Source organism: Osmia bicornis, chromosome 9, assembly GCF_907164935.1.
Source record: "Osmia bicornis bicornis chromosome 9, iOsmBic2.1, whole genome shotgun sequence".
NCBI classification, from domain to species: Eukaryota; Metazoa; Arthropoda; class Insecta; order Hymenoptera; family Megachilidae; genus Osmia; species Osmia bicornis.
The window spans coordinates 3,175,348-3,197,170 of record NC_060224.1 but is presented as its reverse complement, the minus strand read 5'-3'; the positions used below and the strand labels follow the sequence as shown (position 1 = coordinate 3,197,170).

The following is a 21,823-nucleotide window of genomic DNA, read 5'->3' as shown; positions in this document are numbered from 1 at the left end:
ATCTACCCTCGCCACCGCTAAGAAATTTAATAATCCAACTAATGGCCTCGCAGTGGCTTATTATAGTTACACGCAACCACCTCGATCGGTCGCGAACTGTTCAACAGGGTCACGATCGACGAGTTCCTTGATGATTTATCGTCATTGATCCTTGAGAAATTTTTCATCCACCACCTTCACATATCATTCACTGAACGTTCTTCTTTATCTTCTGATCCTCTTTTTCTTTTTTTCATACGGACAATACGATGAGTTTTTGACGAATAATCAAAGTCTGAGAAAATTATTCAAGTATTTGAAAATTACCATCTTTCCAACTATCATTTTCAAAATGAATTGAGAAATAAAGGGAAAGCAGTGAAAGGGTTAAAATAATAATGAAAAAGAGGCAAAAAGAGAATTTCAAAATAAATTGAGAAATGAAGGGAGAGCAGTCAAAGGGTTAAAGTAATAATGAAAAAATGGCAGAAAAAGAGGATTTCATCGACAAGGTGGAGGTGTTTCGTGGAGCAGGTAAAAAAAGAATTCGCGGAGGGGTTGCGATTTCCTGAAGGTGAAACGCCTCCGCAGGTCGTGGCTGGATCCTTAAAGAAGGATCCTGCGACTCGAGGCATCCAAGGACCTTCCCTCTCTGTCCTGCTCTCTCCTATCTGGTAGTAAATCAGCCGAACGAACGTTTACGGGGGTTTTTGGGGAATGTTGAACAAACAATTGACGGCTAATAAAGCCACGTCTACACTGCGGGGCGCCACGTGGGAAGAGATCGGATTATCTCGCGACTCGGATCCGTATCGGTGGAAACGGCTCGTTCGACCAATAACAAAGCCATTTTATGTTTTTTCCTTCCTCCGGCTGGAATTTAGCGAGCTCGATCGTTTTCTTCACCGACCGAGCCCTATTTATTCGTCGAATAGGAAAAAAGACTGGATGAACGGTAGCTTAATAGATGTACTGAATCTTTATTTAACCCTTTCACTGCTGAGTATTGTACGAAATAAAAATTAAGTCAATAACTTAATTTATTTTTTCACTGTTTCTGATAAGATATGATATGTAATTAGTAACATGCATTAATAACTTTTATTTAATTAACATTAAGAACGCATATATCTGTCAATAGCAGTCAAAGGGTTAAAAATAGAAATATTAATAAAAATTCCTACATCATAGAAAACACCTATTAACCATTCTGGATTGAAATAAATTCCAAGTAAAGGTTTATATCTCCAAAAAAATTCCAGAACGTATATTAAGACATGAATCCTTTACAAAAATTCAGATAAATCACATCTTGGTTTCCCTTCTCTTCGTAAAACGACTCCACCCCAACTTTCACCGACAAAAATCGTTTCGTTCGACGCGTATAGTGGTCGAATCAAGATGAAATACAAAAATCCGAGGTTGATTTTGTCTGGGACCGAGACGGGCAAAGGGAATGAACCAGTTAGGTGTCGGTTGGATATTAACGACGAACGTAAAACGTCTGGTTCGTTAAACGGCAGATAAGATTGTCATAATTTATAATTTAATAACGAACTAAAGATGTTCATTAAAAGCCGGACGGTTTCTGAAATGTTATCATATTTATTACGGTGGCTCGACCGTCGTAGAACCATTTTAATAGGGGTAGCGAAAGGGTGCAAGGTAAGGAAAAATCGATGCGTTACTTTACGATCGTTTCGCGTCCCTTCAGCCGGGCAATTAGACCGAACCTCGCCACCTATAAAATGAAATCTTCTCTTACTCTCTGATGTCCGAAATCGAGCGATTTTTATCAACGCTAGGCTATAAAATCTCGTTTATATCGGCCGGTTATAAAAGTATTAACGATTTCTCAATGATTCTCGAGCGTAAATGTTGTAATTGACGTGCGAATAGAGATTCTTTGAATAGTTATTATAACTTTAAAAAAATAAAGTATCGTGTAATTCAGTTGTTTTATAATAAATTCTAAATTTGAGTCGAAATTCTACCCTTAAATTCAATTAAAAACACTTTACAACCCTTTTCCTTATTCCAAAGTCCCAAAAATCCACCGAATATTCATGTTTGAGACTATAAAAAACTTCCATTTCCAAGAAGTCGTCATATTACACTCCATAAAATAATTCAACCCCCAAAGAATCCAGCAGCAACAATAGAAACCATCAAATATATCTAAACACCATTGTCACTGTCCCGGATAAATTTACCAGATAAAATGATAAAAATGAGGGAAATAAGGGCTGGTCAGAGAGAATGGAAGTTGGTCTTTCATTTAGAGGGGTGCTGGGAGGAGATGGTTATCGAAAAGCAAGGGCTTTGTGTTAAAGAGCCTAATTCCCAAATGAGTTATTACCTATAAAACGCGCGGTCCTTAAGTGGACGGTAATATTACCGCGGTAATAAACGGCCATTTATGACCACCCCTTCTCCTCTACCCTGTTCGGTCATCACGGTGTTCCGCGTTCGCCGCGGAAGCGATGTAAATAAACCCCCAGGGTTCTGCTTTCTTTCCACGAAGCTCGCTATTAAAGTTTACGATTCTGCCGCCGCCATGGCACCGTGCTTAATTAATTAGGTCCAACAATGTGGACCAGGGAAAAGGCGTCGCCTTGGACCAATTCCCTTCCAATATTTACCACTTTCCCTGTCGATTCTTCCAATTTACAATTTCGATACAAAGAATTTGAAAAATAAAAATAACTAAAATTTCTTAGAACACCCTCTTATCGAAAGGGTTGTTTATTAGTTTCTCTCAGCCGTCACTAAGGAAAACAATCAAAGTCCTAAGAAACCCCGTTCTCTCCATAAAGACCGAATGCCATAAAAATATTTCGACGGTTCACGTTGGAAATGTTTCTGGTGCACGCCCCTCTTGCACGGATCGACGATTTTTAAAAGCGTGTCCACGAGCCCGTAAAAGTCGAGCTTAAAAAGTCCCTCGAGAGGATCGCGGATTCCTGGAGGAGCCAGACAATACCCCGACGAGGATAATCGCGGAAAAAGGGAACCGGAGACTTTCCAGGGTGCTCGAAACACCCCATGAGACGATCCTAACGCGCCCCTAAATCGCTGCTTCAGGAAAGAATAGAAACTCTTGCTTTGGATTTTTTAAATTAACCTGCCTTTGTTGAAACGTGTGCTCATTCAACTTGTTAATGAAAAATAAATGATCAAGAAGCGATGTATTCGCGCAACAGCTTGTGAGAAAAATCCAAATATATTATTACAATTAAAAGGAGAAGAAACTGTGAAATTATCCGAAGATGCTCAATTTTCTATCATCAAAGATTCTTCTGTATGATCTTCTATATTATTATCTTTTACATTATTCTTTATGAACACTTTAACGTGTATATTATTCTTTATGAACGGTAAAAGGGGTAGGGGGTAGAGAGGAGAAACACGGACACAAAATTATACAAGATTTTCGAGAACGTGCTCAAAGCTGGTAGGCAAGAATTCATATTCAGAAGTGGTCACCGTCCAAGTATGTAAACAAGAGCCGACCAACGTGATCGCCATTGACGATCGATCGATCGATCTGCCTTCGAGGCGAAATCGCTTTCGAGGAACGATAAAATATAAGCGACGACTTGATCGCAAGATTAGAGCAACTACGCTCGATGTCTCCTCGCGTATTTTCCCTTCTTTTATTCTTCCCGGTGATTTTACACGACCCGAGGATTCTGCCGGCTCGTAAAAACCCTAAAAAGGACATAATGAATCGTCCGGAGATGTTTTAATATTTTTCACAAGAACATCCTCCGTCTCCTTTTTCATCAGCCTTTTCAGAGATCGCCGTGTCAGATTTTTAGTAAAAAGATATTAAGTACGTTCTTCCGGGGAACGAGGATGTTATTAATCAAGGACTCTCGAAATTACTCGAATAATTAACTTGGAATTTGATAAATTTTTAGAATCTTCCCAGAATTCCTTATTAAATATGCTAATTATCCTTCAAAGTTTCATTAGATATTTAAAGAATTCTGGAAATTCAAGTAGGACGGTTCATTAATGCAAAAATAATAATTGATTAATTTATTAACACAATCGCTCGTTTTCTTCTCATAAGAGAACACGAGGAGGCGACTATTAAACATAGTTGTTACCCTGCGATTCCTACACTTATGTTGATTTTAAATTGAAGATAAATGAAAAAAGAAAGGAAAGGAGAATAAATTGGTACATCAGAGTTAATCTAAATTGCCTGTTGTAAAACAAGCTGGTAGCCAAGGTTGCATTTTGTTACGCCAGCTTACAAAGTCGTCTTTAAGGTGATCCTTAGCTGGTAGAAAGGAGCAGATAAGATATCCTGCGAGTTCGAGGATGTCAAGGGAAGACCGAAATCGGTAGGCTAACCTGTACAAAACGCCGGTTAATCCGAGGGGTCTGTGTATCGGTGACCTGTCGGATTAGATTAGAGGTGCTGCAGAAGCGAGGACCACCAGGTATAGACCAATGGGTAACCGATCCCATGTCAAACCATATTCCTTTCCTCCTTTCTTCTCCAATATTGCTTTTTATTGTGACGAATTTCCGATGAAGTTGAGCAAATATGATTTTAGTGGATCGCTAAATCTCTTTCTCCCTCTTTCTTGGAAATAAAAGATATCCTGAATTCCGAGATTTGGCTGATTAGAAATTTTAACACTTTATCTACCAGAAGACTATTAATAGGTTTTTTAACAGAATCGATTGATTATTACAAATTTACATCTCTAATTATTGTTAATTATAAATGACAATGTATATCTATTTTATTTATAGCCGGTGGATAATGTGTTAAAAACAGTTGAACTTTCCGAACATCAAAATGAAATATTTAATAAACATAGAGGTATGCAAGATATTTAATTTTAATATTCATTAATCACTTTTTTACTCTAAGATGGCAAACAGGATTTTACATTATTTATCATCTTGTTTATCTACTCCAAAATAGACTGTAGATGGTTTAGTTTATCTCATTGAGAAATCCCCACCCCAAAATATTATCCCCGTCTGCATCGGGTTTCCGGTTTCGAAAGTCACGAAGTGCACCGCTCGTAAAAGCAACATTAACCAACAATGAGCAGCCGGTTGACGTTTCAATCTGTTCGAGCATTGAAGAAAACCGCGGAATCTCGTTCTCGACGGAAAGAGCCGTTTGTCCCTTCTGTCCCTTTCGGCTCCACCCTCGCGGCCATTTCGCATCTGCGCTCGCACGAGAACGCCGCACAATGGCCCCTCCAAATATTTATTTTTTCCCGTCGACGGTTAGCCTGAATAGTGGCGATAATCTCGTTAACCAGCACAATGGAGCTGGACGAGAGAACGATTTTTGACTTTGGAAAAAGTTAAGAGGCATCCCTTTCAGATCGCAAGATTCTGTCCGTCGATTTTTCCCGGAAACGGATCTAATTTTCTGATTTCTTTTCACCACTCGAAAGAGGGGATATTTTGTTCAGAATAGCCTTGACTTTGAACACTTTGAAATATGAATAAATATTCCAACAGATTCTTGCCACTTTGGAGAAACAAGGACGAATCTCTGCCAACCTTGTTGTACATATTTTCCAGTCTCTGAGAAGCAAGAAACATATCGCCAGAAATGGATCGTTGGTTAAATCAAGTTGCTCGGGATTGGCGATGTCAAGGTAGCTCGAGGTCTTTCTTAAGAGTTAAACGAGTGTAAACAATTCCTAATGAGGAGAATGCATGCGAGCATCCAAGAAGCAGGACACACATTTTTCGCCTGTATCCTTTTCCGCGAATTCGCACGAATTCCTCGCACGTCTTGCGGACGAGCTGGCATCCGCCTTCGAGAATTCGCGGTAGAACCGCTTAAGATACTCGCAAGATAATGATGAAAAAAATTACGGCCAGATTTTGCGAACATGCTTCCTTCCCATCTTCCTTCGAAAAATATTCTCCTGAAAATTTTAAAAGAGCACCTTGAAACTGACGCTTTATCTCTCAAGAATCTATGAAAATTAGGTAAATCGTGGATACAAGGGAGACAAAAATTTGAAGAATCTCGAGTATAATTTGAAGAAACTAAGGGAAGCTAGGGTTATTAAAAGAATTCTTTTCAAATCATGGAAAATGACTGAGTTTACAGAGCAGCTTTGCGAAACCTGTAATTTCGTTCGTACGTTTCTTTCTGAATGGAAACGTTGCTTCGAAATTGACGAAATGCTCAAGGGTGGTCGTTGGCATATTTTGCCATCGTCATTAACAACTTCGCCCTGGCGAACAGACGTTCGAGGAATCGATTATGACGGCATCGACGCGTGCTGGCATCCCTGAAGAGGGTCACACGCCTCTTTCACGTTTTAGACGCGATTCGAATCGTTGGAAGTGTGTTTATGACAGAAAAAGAGATGCAAAATGAAAGAAAGAAACGATGACGAACGTTGCGTAGTGGAATATCAATCGCCTCATCTGTCACACCTTTCTTCGAGTGATAATTAACAATTTAAAATTCTTTGGAAGTAGAATTAAAATTCTAAAAGTCTCCCTTCTGCGACTTTAAACGAAAAAAATATATTTTCGGTGACCCGAATCGAAGTCGTCGACTTCCGTGTCGAGCAGCAATGAGTTTCTCGCGAAAAGAAGCTTAATAAGGCACACTTTGCGTCGTAAATATGCGTCACGCGGCACGGAGACGATACAGCGCATATTCTCGCGCGCGTTCACGAGGAAGAAAGGGTGCGAGCAGGGTGGCACCCTTCTCTCGCGCCATGGGTGGCGGCTGCGAATATTCCTGTCATGCGAGCGACGACGATAATGGCTTAACACGTTTAACCACCGATACGTGATGTCTGTCAGCCGCGATAAACTTATTGACTAATCATCAAGCTAGAACTCGCGTTAGAATATCCTATTTTCAAGCAATTTTGAAACAAGAATAATTTCATGAAGCTAAAAATTATTTTTTTCTACAATAGATTCACCATTGTATCTTCGAAATTAATCAAAATTAAAATCTTTCTTTCGAAAAGAGTTTAGATACAAAGAATCGTATTCTTAATTATTCCAAGAGTATCAAACGAGATTCTCATTCACGGAAGACGAAACGTTAATTTCCGGGGTGGTTCACGGTGATTAAAACCTGCCCCCGCGGAATCTGCATAAACTGGATAAAGGAATCACGTTTAGCATTACCATAATGTCATCGAATTATCAACGCCTTTACGGTAACCCGTTCGTGTCTCTCCCTCCGACTCGGATCTCTCTATCGTCCCTGCTCTCGGTTATATTCAAACATGGGCACACATATGAATCGATGTGTTTGTACGAGGCACGCGGCATCGGCCATAAATAATGCATGGGCATCGTCGTGTCCCGGTCTGTAATTTGATTGCGGAGGCGTCGATTTAAAAGTTTGGCGCCCACCTTCCTCACGGACGCGACCATAATGGCACCTACACGCAGCATAACGTCCGAGGGGAAGGGGATGGTACCCATGGGACGTGGAAGGTCGAGGAACCACGAACAACTGGCTAAGCTGTTTGATAGAGAGAGACGCGGAAGAGAATGGGTGTTGCTGAAGGGGTGGTGGGTCAAAGAGGGGTTGCTCCGTGTATCGGTCGAGACAATCACACCATTGTTGAGGCTACGTGTAATTAACGATAGCATCGTTCGGGAATTATTCATTTATCATCGATCGGGCTCGTCCTCCTGTCCTTTAAGCGACTCTGGGGTGTGACGAGGCTACGTGAAACGCGACCAGCTGAAATATTTTCGAACCGACAACCAGAAGAGAAATCTTGCAGGATGGGACACGGTTTTACGTTTCATTTTACCAATGGATCTTCTATGGGGTTTTTGTATTATAAAGATTCAGTGAATTAAATTAATTCAGGATAGAATCAATATTTCTCACCAGGATTTTCTATGGGAATTTTGTATAATGAAAATTCAGTGAATTAAATTAATCAATATTTCGACTTGAAAATTAATTCTCCGCAAAGACTTTCTTCCCTAAACCCATTCCAATTAGATTCTCCATTCTCACCTGAATTTTCTATGGGGATTTTGTGTAATGAAGATTCAGTGAATTAAATTAATTGAGGCTCTAATTAAGATTTCTACTTGAAAATAAATTGTCAATTATCGTCCTGAAGAATCAAAAAGACTTCCTTTCTCAAAATTCCCACGAGAATGAATTATAATTTGAAAAACCACTTGTATAATAGTCAAGCATCCGCGAAGAGATAGAAAGCACTTCCTTCCTGTCCAGTCGGCTGGTCACGAATGTCCGTCACACACGGACAATATTTCAAAGCAGGCAACCTTTAAGGGCCCTAAGGCTCGATCGTTCCCGTGTTTTGTTTATGGTACTCCTAACTCGGTCCCCGTGAGTTTAGGTACACAAGGCGTGCACACGATTCGTGATTAATTGGCATGCTTCCAGGTAGACGTAGCTGCCCGGTGGCGACTTCGAAGTGCCAGCCAGCCTTCCGTTGGCACCGGCCATTGTTCAATGATTAATCATCCATTGGTAAGTCACCGTTTCTTTCGTGGTAAACCCGTCGTTTCGATGTTTCTCGTGTTGTTACGACCTGCTGGCCGATCGATCGTTCATCGCCACCGATTATACCGCGTTCAGCCGTGACTACCATCCCCGATTACCACTTCCATGGGACACCATCGGGACTGCACACGGTCTTCCTCCGAACAGGATAGTTAACGATTCCCTTAACGGATCCTCTCAATGACATTTTCCAGACGTATATTGTTTCCCGTGATTTGAAAGGGAACCCTGGTTCACCCCCATCTTTTCTCTTCAAACAGGAAAAGTGGACGATGAATGGAAATGGTTCGATTTAATTTCTGACACATCCACCCACCCAGAAATTATCTCGGTGTAATGACCTAATTAATAGACAATTGCTGGTCTCACACGTGCAGGATGTAGATCTATCGTTAGTAGGTCTACTATGGTATTTTATCTCGAACAGGAAACGAAGTCACGTTGCTCTATCTCTAGAAAGAGACTACCTTCCGGTCCTCTTTTCGGCATTTCATTATCTCTCATTGATAAATTAATTATCAAATATTCTATATATTTCTTCTTTTACTCCGAGAATTAACTTCGATCGAACTAACACGAAGTAATGTTAATCGGGTAGATCGAACGATCGATTCCATGTTCGAAGTAACCAGGACGATAAATCGTCGCGTGGAAGATGGATCGTGACCCGTCGCTCATCAAGTGTCGACAAGCAGCGTTTCCGTGTAATGTGACATCATGGAAATCAACGATTCAAAGCGTCCCCGTCATAACCATTTACCGTTGACACCGTCTGCATCGTTCAACCGTTGTCAGAACGTTACCTGCATCGACAATCGGCTAAGAAAGACGATACGAGTGGCCAGCAGGGACGAACGAGGAGACGATCAGAAGCCGGAAGCTAGCTAGCCGATGTGTTAACAGTGAGCGAGCATTAGCGTGAGCCACGGCTAATCGATCGAACATTTTCGTTAGATTTTCCTCGATAATTCGACGAGGAGCACGGTGTCACGCAACGTGCGGGGGAGGAAGAAATATCATCCCGAAGGAATACCAATCGAGCTTGCGTTCAATGGGCCATGGACACTTTTTAGGGTCTTGACAGTCATTCAACGTTTCGTTTCGAAGGGAATCGATGAATCCTAAGTTGTAACGTGCTTCGGAATATTTCTTCCTCTAATCAGTCTGCTGATTGTATTGTAAGTTCGTGTCAATGGAATGTGCTTGTATAGGACCGGAAGACAATTGTTATTTTATGTAAACACCGGTCGAGAGACTATTACTTATTAGAAAAGTTTATGAATTGAAAGATTCACCGAGCTGGAGAAAATAAAGGAAAACTTGAAAAGAGGTATCCCTCGGCGGAGATCGGATTTTTGGCCGGCTGAAACGATCGTAGAAATTTTGCGAATCCCAATAAAACCGTGTCGGCAACACGTGTCTGCGCCTCGCCACGAAATGCGAGAAATGTCCCCGTGGAACCCGCTCGAATCTGCTCGGACGATCAGCTCGACGGCCACGACCTGATGAGCCAATTCCTCCGAACCAACATTTTTATCCCGTCTTTTGAAAGAAATTTTTAAAAAATTTTCCTGAACAATTTCACGTTTCAATCTTTGAATTTGATACTGTGTCGGTTGGGTTTAAAAAAAATCGCGAAGGCGTAAATGGGCGACACAGATCCGTGACATTTTGCAATAAATATTCATTAAATTCAGATTCAAGGATCTCATTCGACGAAATTTAAATAAAACATTCTGTCATTCGATAGATGGTGACGAAATAGAGTCGTGTTATCTTTATAATGTATCTAAACATTTCTTTTAATCAATTCCAAGAAAATTTCATTAGATAATTATGAAATTTTTAATTTCTTTGCAAAGTTGAAACATTAGTCACATAATCGTCACGACAAAGTGTTTAGATAATTTATTCGGGGAGAGGAAACGCGAGGATGGTATCGGATGACCCGTTGGAATCTCATTATTTTTTACGGTGAAATAATGGCCAGGTCATCCGTATTTCTCATTGGCGGTGTCACTTAAAAATTACACCCAACGCCGGGCGTAAACTAAGTGTAACAAAATAAAGGAGCGAATTTATTTCCTTCATTCTAAAGCGACGTTCGGTGTCTCAGCACCGAAAGAGCTTGCCCTTAGATAACGATCTGACGAATCCCATGATTTTCGGGGAAAAAAGTATCCCGTTGCAAGCCCGCACGATTCGCGAAATTCCGTATATTACGAAGACTATCAATTTCTGTTTCCAGAAATTCGAACAGACGTACGAAAAATGAAACGAGAGAAGAAGAAGTATAAATAACATCGAAATTTCTCATCGTTGATTAATCTTTGCGGTGAGTAATAAATTTCTAAAAGGAATAAAAATAAAAAGGAGACTGCTAATTCTCACCAATGTCTGTTTGAATCCAGTTTCAAGCAAATGGTGCGAGAGGAAAAGGAAAGAAGCCCAATCAAATTCCCATGATTCCGAATTAGCAGATGCTTTCGCCAGATCGAATGGGCGCCCCGTGGCGACCCTCGAACGGAAACCCCATGGAATGCACGCTCGACCTTAAGATATTCACGACAACTATATTAGCCGCTTCAGATAGGATCAGCATCATACTGAGCCCAGCGACACGCTTAACCCTGACCAAGGTCCGTGCCACCTTCCATCCCTTCGTCCCACCCCACCGCTACAACCACCATTGCGTTTGATTTATGCGAACGATCGTCTTCTTTAACACTTTCACTCACAAATTCTTTTAGATAATCGCGGCGCTTGTGTTTCCTCGTGAAACGCTTAGTTTGACTTATTAGGGTACGATGTTATACCTTGCTGTGTTTAGAGATCTAATGTGTTTCTAAGCTAATCATCTTTCTAACAATTTGTAGAATAAATTATAGAATCTTGTGCCATGACATGAAATTATAATAGCAATCGTTAAAATATTAATTATGGTACTTACTTTGACGAATAAGAAGACCCAGAAGACCCTCTAATTGCATGTCCTCGTTTCACCTTTGATGCAGCACTGAAAGGAGAAAGAAATTACATTAGTTTGGAATTTTGTTTGGAAGAAAGTGGTAGAAACGAAAGATTTCACGGGGATCGTATGAGAATAGAGAAATGTAGACGCGAGTATATGGATAATTCGACGTGGAGAAATTGTCCACGAGGCTTGAAAGGAGGAGTACGGGGTTCGGCGAATTAACATGTAAATCCGTGGTATTAAGACGTCGCTGGTAGCGCGGGATGATGAAACGCTTCGGTCCCGGCATTGTTAATCACGGAATTAGCATATGAAATCTGTATTATACACAGAGGTAGGCCGAGCTATCGACCAATCGAGATGCACAAGAGTAACCCTCTCCGTGATGCTGTAACCAGTGCTGGGATACATTTCACGGTGAACCCTTTACTTATAAAATTCAAAGAAACTATAGAACCTGATATTAAAAGATATTTACAAATTCACACGTGTTATTTATATATAATAAATCACACATTTATTACAAGAAAATTGGAGAATTTTATATTTTAATTCGAGAAGTACCCACGTTTAAAAAAATTAATTAGTATCAATAGGCATTTTACCTGATTTTAAAAAATATCTGAAAATTCACATGTGTTATTTCTATATAATAAATCACACATTTGTTACATGAAAATTTCAGAATTTTATATTTTAATTCGAGAAGCATTCACGTTAAAAAATCAATTAGTATCAATAGACACGTTTATCCCTCAGGTATTTATGACACGAAGGGATCCAGTGACCCAAAACGGAAGTTAGTCAATGAATTTCCTAGTCGTGAGGGACGGGGCAAACGCGAACGCATCGACGTAGGTGCAACGCGATGCACACACACGGTGTACAGGGTGTACATAATAAATAAGAGGGATTTTATCAGATCCCACGCAGACCCCCGGTGGCTAGCGGAGGCATTATAATACCCGTAAGCTGATTAGCCTCTTGAATTTGTCCACGTTCTCATAATTGGCTCAATAAGCAAGTTACCCGATCAACGTGTCTCGTGAATTATTCTTTACCTGATTGTTGTAGGCGTTTGGTCGTTGTAGACGAAGGCGTCAGGTCCGAAATGCGTATATTTTAAACAGAGGCAGATATAAGACACTCGAGAGACACGGTAAGAGTTCCGTAAATGTCGACGGCTCAAAGGCAACTGATCTTCGTTTATAACACGCCATACAGACGGTCGATCTTCGACAACAACTTCTTGTGTTTACATTTCTGTATAACGAGTATTTCGGAAAAGATTCTCGCCTTATTATTACAATATCGCTCGGCTATATTTCTTCATTTATTCATTTATTTATTACCTACTATTATATTATTATCAGTCGATTGTATTTATTTATTACTGTTATGTAATAATCGTTCGACTATATTTGTTTAATTAGTACTATCATATTTATTAATTTATTCCTTTTGTATTATTATCGCTCCAATTATATACCTTTTTATTTATTCATTACTATTATTTTATTATCATCGCTCTATATTCATTTATTTATTATACCATTCTTTTTCTTGATCTTCCAAAGGAACATCTCGCCTATTCGACTTTCAAATTGAAAGTCCACGGTCCATTTCGGTGTGAGCGATCCTTAAACCCGTATTTATTCAGCGGTCCGGCCGAAAAAGCACCGGGAGGGAACAAAACGCGCAACAAATAGGAGTTAATCGGCCAGCTACATCGATACTAAACGCGCGGTTCATTGTGTGGAGGCAAACGCCTGCTCGATATAATTGGCCTCTAATTAGAGTCGAGTAAAAAAGAAAACTTAAACAGATCCCTTGGTCTCCCTTCAACTTCTCTTCTCTTCTTCACCGTAATTCTTCCTTGTTCGTTCACGTCACGCGGACTCGTCCCGTCTTCCACCCACTTTCTTCTTCTTCTTAGTTGCTCTTCAGGTCTCTCCTACCTGTTCCATGGTGTTTCAACTTCGCGCTTGAGCAATGGCGTAATGGGTGCTTTCCCGGAATTTGAAAATCTATCATTTATAATTTTATTACCGAAGATCCATGGACAATTGAATCTTCAGCATCGTCTCTATCCTTCTAGATTTCAATTTACATTTCTCAACGAGTGAAACCCATAAAATGGACCAATCATAGCCTCCTCAGCATCGTTTTAAACACATCAACAGCTCTGCCAAGAAAGCCCCTCCAATCACAAGGCATTCATCATATCCCCATTGATTTTCAATGTCTCGGGTGCGACTGGCAGCTCGGCACAGTGGACAAAGTGTAGAATGAGATGCATTACATCGAATGCAGTCTGGTTCTACGCCACTGTTCGTGTACCTGTCAGCGCTCGCGCGTCGTTTAGCGCTCACCAGGCTCATCGTCTACGAGGCAAACGACTCAACTAGGGCCCCTGGATGGAGATTGATTTGCCTTTGTTGGCAATTAGCCCGCGTCCATTAGTCAGCCGGTGACTTTTCAATCGGCCGGCGAAAACGAGGCGGATTGTAACGAGCCGCGCCAGCCGGCCACAGCCTCGTCATCGACGGACAAATGGATTTCCATCGCGGCCTTCTTAATCCCCTAAGTGGCAGAATCCTTTAAATAAATCCAATCCCCAACCGGTACGCTCGAAACGATCATAATAATTGATTCTTTTTCTTTTTTTAAAAAAATTCTTAATGAACTTCAATAGAAGGTTGCGATTTTTGGCGACCAAAAATCCTTTGAAAATTTTGCAATATAAAAATGTTCGATCTTAAAATATCTATAAAATAATCTCAAGTTGCGTATCGCTTGTTTAGGTTGGTTATAGAGCGATTCGTTGGACGAGGCTGTTGGTCGTTAATTAATTAGCATATTGCGTTGCATCGGCTCTAATGAGTTTAATGCCCTGCTAATTATCGGTAGCGAGGGACTTTTACGAGCGTTAAATGGTCGTCTAAACGATCGCTGTAAATCATAGTTTTAATTGACCACGGGGGGAGAAGAGACGGAGAAGGATTAAAAAGAAGAGGAGGAGGGTAGTTTCCAGCGAAGAGACGGGAAGCATGCTATGGTGTAGGGAGCTTTGCGGGGTCTACACGGCGGGTCAGCGATTTCGATTCCATAAATTACAGCTCGATCTCGCGTGTCACGCACCTACGTACTCGCCACGAACAAAGATACACGTTCGAGCTTGCTATTTATGATAATCGATTCCGGCCCCGGCCAACATTCCCGCACTTTATACGCCGTGTAAAGACGCGTATCACCGCTTCCAGAAAATATTAGAACAATAAGTTCGACGAGGATTAAAAATCCTCGATCGTTGATCGTTCGATAAGAAGCTTGCAAACGATAATGGAATAAATTTGGAAATATTATTGTTAGATAATTCCATTTCAAATCCTAAATTATAGAAAGTCGATATTCAACACACCCCATAGGTCCTCGCAATCAGGTTATTAATTAAAATAATAAGGTGTTGCAGGGTCGCGACCCGAGGCATTCTCGCAACAGAAGACGAGGATGCTCGCGGACGAAAAGAGACTGGAATATGAGAAAAAGGCGAAGAGGAAGATGAAGAAGAAGGAACTGCAACGAGAGAGAAGCATCATCGAAAGGCGTCTGGACGGCGTTCGAAGGTGGCGGTTGATAAGAGAAAAAGAGAAGGAGAAAGAGAGACGAAGAGGAGTGTAGGTTAACGAGGGTGTGATTCATGGGGCCCTGGCGGCATGGTTCCCCTTCGTGCTCGAAAGGTGCTCATATCCCGAAATTATGTCCAGCCTGCACCTGCTTTATCCGCTATTCCACTTTCCATCGCTTACCACTGTCCTCTCTAACGGTAGCCTCCTGTCCAGATCTTACTGGAGGTTAATTGATCTTCCAAGATTTTCTTTGAAAATCTTATAGAATTTTGATAATTAACCATGGAGGATGGTTAGACACGATTGCTACTGATAGAATATCTGAATCAAGGACCAAGACTCCATTGATATACAAAACGAAAGGGTTCGGTTGTATTGGAAGAATAAAAAAATAAATTCTGTTAATAAATTATTGCAAGTCTACTTTGATTTTACGATACCTTGACAACCATTAAGAAATTATTATTTTTCGATTAACTATGATTTATATTTCCTGCACCCTACAGCATGTGTCTCGAGAGGACCTCAAAGTCCATTTGAAATGAACTTAAACCAAGCATGATGGTTCTTCTTTAAAAAATTACCTATGGTCAAATTCGAGTGCCCATCACCTAAGGGTTACTTCTTACTACATTTTCATTATTCCTTGCAAGAATCGAACACCTTTTATCCATAAAAATTCCTTGCACTTTTGGAATATTATAATCTGAAGAGATGAGAACCACTGTACCCCGCATCCAGGTATTATTTAACTTGGTTAGGGAGCGATGGTGCGTGCGACTGATGGGTATGAGGTTGTAAAGGATCCCTTCGAGACATTAATATTACCAACGTAAGCACCGACTCGCTTGTAATCATGGTGCATCGTTGCACCGGCCAGCGTTATAGTCAGTTCTCTTGGTTGCATATGTACAGAGAAAGAGGGAGAGATACTTGGCATCACGTGAGCAGTATGTATGGTCGATCAAAAGGATCGGGCATCGTTAACCACGATAGCCGAAGTGCGCCTTAAACGACCGGTGTTTTCGCTTTAACGTCAGTTTATCCAATTTATTTCGAGGCATCGTGGAATCGCGCGCGGAACAGGATAGAGAACGCTTCTACCATCACTGCGTGTTCCCTCCTTTCCTTTTTGCTCTGCTTTCCGATGCTTCTTCGTGTTCCACGTCGATCACTCGTTAACGACAGCAACTGATAGATCCATTTATTTACTTATTTTTTTCTCTCAATATCGTTTATCTTTTACAAACTACCGATAGTGAAATCGTTGATGAAAAGTTTGCTGTTATCAGTGTTCCACGCGAGTTACTTCTAATTTATGGTCCGTTAAGTATAAGAAAATAAAATACATAGTTTCTTAGAAATTTCATATTTCTTCATAAAGTACAATCGATTCGAATCAGCTGCTTCGTACGAATTGAAACGCGAGATCCATAATCGTAACGACGTTAAACCGGCACTCAATCGAGGTGACCACCGAGATCCACCGTTAAACACGGCTTATTCGGGCCATAAATATTTTTTATCGTCAGCATTATCGAGCGGATAACACGAGAACGCACAGCCCGATCCGCGAATGCTCGCAGTAAAATTTGTCGCGCAAATCCGACCGCTCGTAAATCAGCGACGAGGTGGCACGGCCCTGGCAGGAAACAGGGCCGACTAAAATCGGCCCTTTCCGATCTCACGGGTTCACCCATAAAAAGCTTCGATCCTGCAAGCTGATTTGAAACCGAGATCGTTCCTTTTACGAGCTTATTTCGTACCGAATATCAGGGGACCATTTTTCGAAATTTCATTTTTCCCGTTGCGATCATCGAGATTCATAAATTGGTAATTGTAAAATATTTTATTGTTCGAAGGAGACATTTTTTAATACACCTATTACCGATCTTCTCCGGTTGTTTCACGGTTTAAAACGTCAGAAACGCGAACAAGGAGCGTCAATCATGCGCCGTCCACGCCTCGGGGCCATCCCGAAGGTACGATTTCAAGGATTACTCTAACTGTATTCGAACTTAACCAGCGGCTAATCCTCCTCCGGACGCAACAGTTACCTGGTCCTCTGACTTCGTCGCCAGGGTAATCTCGGTGTCCGTTGGAAAAATAGCAGATAATCGGCGGACAGAGTTAAATGGATAATTTCGGGATGAACCGAGGGTGGCACAGCTCGTGAACACGTTTACAAACTTGCGGATTTACGTGATCCTTGCGAGGACCAGCCCACCCCCGCAAGCTTTTAGTTAGTTTTCATGCTTCCCTCTGTGGTCAACAGGGAAACGATTGTTGCGGTCACCTGCAGATTATCACTTGCCCGCCCATCTTCAACCCATTCGCACGCTAATACGAAGCAGCCTTCCATTTTCAAGACAAAAGAAAAATATGGTGTGTAAGGGTAAAAAAATTTTTCAATGGTTAAACGAATAAGGAAAATGAACAGCCAGGAAGCGTAACATTAAATTATAAAATAACAATGAAATGAAAAAACGAAGGAACATTACGTGTCTCGCAGGAAACACGACATATTATTGACGAGGAACTTTCATTCGTTCGACTATACACCACCATCTGGGAGACGAGTTACCGAGGTTAATGCCGCCCCATCTCACCCAACGTCTCATTAACCGACGTTAAACCGAATAAGGTTTCGTGCTGGTAGCAGTCGTTTCGAGAATCGACGTGTTTATCAGCTTCGACGTAATTCAACATGGCGGCAGATTTAGCGGAGGTTTAGGCTGGTTTGATCAACGTGCACTCCGTTCCTGGAGTTGATTGGAATCTGTTTCGAAAGCTGTGAACCGGAGTCCGAGGAGGATGTAATCGAAAGCTGTGTTTCGGATGTGATTGAGAACAAACAGGGTGTTAGGAGAGATGTGTATGCCCAAGCTGACTAGCTGAGAGTTAAGGGTTTAATTGGAATTTGTATGGGAATTGATAGGCTTTAGGGTTCGTCTGGAAGACTGGCTAAATCATTCAATGATTTATGAAAAAATTCAGTGTACCGTTTTGAAAAAATTACCAATAGATATTAATCAGTAAGGATCAATTAGTTCCTAGGATCTATCTGAAAAACGATTCATGAAATAATTAATTAAATTCAGTATCGGTATTGGTTCGATCAGTAATGATCATCCAGTTCCTTGAATAAATTAATCATTATTGAAATTTGTATGAGAATCAATGGGCTTTAGGGATCATCTGGAAAACTGTCTAAATCGCTCAATGATTCATGAAAAAATTCATGAAATGCGGTGTACTATTTTGAAAAAATCACCAATAGGTATCGGTATCGGTTCGATCGGTAATAATCACCCAATTCCTTGAACAGACTAACCATGAAGGAACCGCGAATGGAGGCGTCGTACCACGAAGGTGGGTTCCTCCATGTGCTGTGTCTCGAGGTGATTTAAAACGTAGAACGTGCGTACCACGCCTCTTCTTCCCTTCCTCGCGAAAGGTCCAGACCCTGAGCAAAAAAAAAGGGCGGTTGTTTTCCAACACGAAAAAATCATCGGTTGTGTACGTACGTATTTACACAGAGAGAGAGAGAGAACTAACGGTGTGTAAAGGAAAACGAAGAAGAGAGAGAGAGCCTCGGGTAAGTAAATGAAGACGCGAAAAGGCAAGAGGTAATCCGAGGCGCCCTCCGCAAAAATAATTATCCGCTCTGGGCGCGGCGCTGTTTGTTAAAACGTCAGAAGGGTTGTGGGTGGAGCGTCGAGACGCTGCGAGAAGCTTTCAGCATCCTCGGTACTCGCATCGTTGCGGTGCTCGTTCGTTTCATCACCACCGCCGGATATTTGCTTCGCTCTTCTTTCATTTATTTTCACCCCTCGTACATTCCATCTGTACGAGGCTTTCGAAAATAAAAAAAAAAAGGAAGAGGGAATACAATTTGTCGAACAGAACGTAATCTATCCCTTTCCTTTAAAATCAATCTATGATCATAAACGCGATTAACGTTCAAGTTGACAGGTGTTTCCGGTTCAAATTGAATTTCATCAAATCGCCAACATCCTACCAGAGAATTTCTGATCAAAATCGTACGTTATCAACAAGAAGCTTCCGGAATAGAGCGATTGAGAACAAACGGCTGTCGATCGACTTCGATCGTGGTAACCACCCCTTTAATTATCGTATTCCATCGAATATGGACGTCTAGATTATCAATATATAATTATTATATCGTCGCAAGCACGATCGATCTCGTAGACGACTCGTTTCCAGATCGAAATGATAATTCCATGCTTCGTTAAACTTTGAATTTCACAGAGCGAGACACTTTCGAGGGAAGTAAGTTTGCTTCGGGGGAGTTCGGAGATATCTTATCAGTTTCTTTAATGAGTATTCTAGAACGGCGTCTAATTAACGCGATGCTAATCGATATTATGTAGATCGAGGGAATTTTCGAATGAAGGTTATTGGAAGAGGCAAAAATGAATGATAATTAATAGAATGTCTACTCTTATCAGGATTAAATACGTCTGCATCGTTAAAAATCCAATAATACTTAACGATGTTAAGAATTCATCGTGCAAATATGTAGTACAATATCTTCTTCGTGGTTCGATCACTTTTGAATCGTATATCTACCCGGTTCGAAGGAGCATTACCTCGTAACTGGTTTCACGAGGCAAACAGCGAGTAACAAGAAGAAAAGGATGTAGAAGAAGAAGAAGAATAGAAGGAGGAGGAGCGTGAACAGGGTGGGATGAGAGAGAAGGGGAGGCAGAAAACCAATATGAAATTACCCTCGCGCGAGCGAGCGCCAAATTGCAGGTAATAAAGAGGGCCGATAAACAAATGAAGCAACGAGAGGCGCGAGGTGCGGCTTCTCCCTCGATGGAACGAAGAAAAAGAGGCCGAAGAAGCTACGGCGAGGAGAAAGGAAGAAGGAGCGAAGAGGAAGAAGCTCGAGACTCATCTGTGGGCCGCAAAACAAATACTCTTTGGTCGTGGTGAACCAGCGAACCGAGGGGAGAGAATGAAAAAGGACCAACAGCCTGCGAACGCTTTCTTTGACCGCCATTTTTGTGACAACGCCGATTCGCCGGCGACGTCGTTTCTCAGAGGAATCAGGGGAGAAATGAGAAATTGCTGAGAATTGCGAAGTTTGAAAATTGGAAAAATTAGAAAATGAAGAAATTGGAAAACTAGGAAAATTTAAAAATTAGAAATTTTGGGGAGTTGGGGAATTGGGGAAATTGGGAAACTGGAAGAATTGGGATAATTGGAAACTAAGGAAACTGAAAAATTGTGGAATTGGAAAAATTAGGAAACGAAATCTCCAGAGAATAAAGAATTGAAATCTTAAGAAAATGGAGAAACTGAAAATGAAGAAACTCCGAAACACAAGGGGTGGTCTTCGACGCATGTCAGCGTAAACGGAAAGCATTTAGTACCGACAAAGAATTTTACCCAGAGAGAGGAAACCAACAAACTTTCCTTCTTTATTCGCAACTTCATTCGAAATGATCACAAAGTGAAAAATAAAGTATACATAGGTTGGTTAACGAACAGCCAGAGGGGTTTCACGGTTAAACGAACCTCGACGATTCGCGCGAAACGTACAATGATCTATCGCTATACGGAAACACCGTATTACTGTCAATCATAAAGAAGAGAAGCTTTGACACTAACAGAAACTCGTTTGCGTTTCAACTGGAGAACAATTCTCGACGTTGAGAGATTCTCGAAATTGATTACCATTAGTCTGAAGAAATACATGAATATCGCTTCGAAGAACGGTGTAGAGGCTTTGCTTCTGTTACAAAGGGTTGCTATTTAATAGGGAAAGAAGTTAAAAGCCTACTCTTTTGTGAATTTCATTAGCAACCTTCTTGTCACAGGAAATGAGCTTTCAGACGATTGTAAAAAGAAGAAAGGACAACTCGGTTGCGCTAAGATCTTTCCCTCCACATCTATATCCCTACTTCGAGCGCTAATCAATGCCCGCAGCAAATCGTTAGAGAAGGGCCGAGGAAGGAGGAAGCCGATGGTTCGAGTGTAATCTGCTAATTAATTAACCGTTAGAGTCGCGACGGGACGGGACGGGACGGCACGCGATCCTGCAGGACGACGTCCTGCAGGGGCCAGTTGGTCAGCAGAGGCCTCTCAGGCTCGAGGGCCCGCGATCTCGATCCAAGATGGCCGCCCGTACGGCCCTCCTGGCCTACCAGCTCACTTTGGTGGGGGTAATGACGCTCATCACCCGACAGTGTTTTGCTATACCAACATCGGGCCCAGATCGAGCGACCAAGAGGGAAGGAAAGAGAAGGAGAGAGATCTGATCTCATCTGCGATAGGGAGACCCGGTGTCCTCCCGCCTCCTCACGGGCCCACCAACCCTCCACCACCCAAAGATTCCACCTCCTTCACCTACTCCTTCTACCTCGACTCGTACGCCTCCTCCTCGCTTGTCTTCTCGCGCTTTCAGCTTTTCTTCTGCCGTTTCTTCTTCGTCCCCGCGTTCCCAACATCCACGTTTTCGATTGACTTCTTCTTTCAAGAAGAACTTGAAGATGACACTTTTTAAGATGAGGAGTATTTGAAAAATCACTGCTTCAGGATTCGATGATGTTTCATCTTCTACATTATTTCTTCTTTTTATTTGATAATGTATCTTCTATTTCGCATTCTTCGGGTACTTCCCACGAAGACAACGCGAGGCTTGATTGTTCTTTTTCAAGGTTTCGTATCGCGAGAAGAACATCGATA

The 21,823-nt window shown here is 41.5% G+C and overlaps 1 protein-coding gene across 4 annotated transcripts in view; it reads right to left on the bottom strand.

The window, feature by feature from the left end:
• LOC114872070 (MICOS complex subunit Mic60) overlaps nt 1-12,657 on the bottom strand; it is a 92,063-nt gene extending 79,406 nt beyond the window's left edge. For all 4 annotated transcript variants that reach the window (XM_029178834.2, XM_029178840.2, XM_029178841.2 and 1 more), the window contains exons 1-2: nt 12,539-12,657; nt 11,454-11,519 (exon numbers count right to left, since the gene is read on the bottom strand). The gene's annotated coding sequence lies outside the window, so the exon portion shown is untranslated. The remainder of the gene's footprint in view (nt 1-11,453; nt 11,520-12,538) is intronic.
• Nucleotides 12,658-21,823: the final 9,166 nt, after the last annotated feature.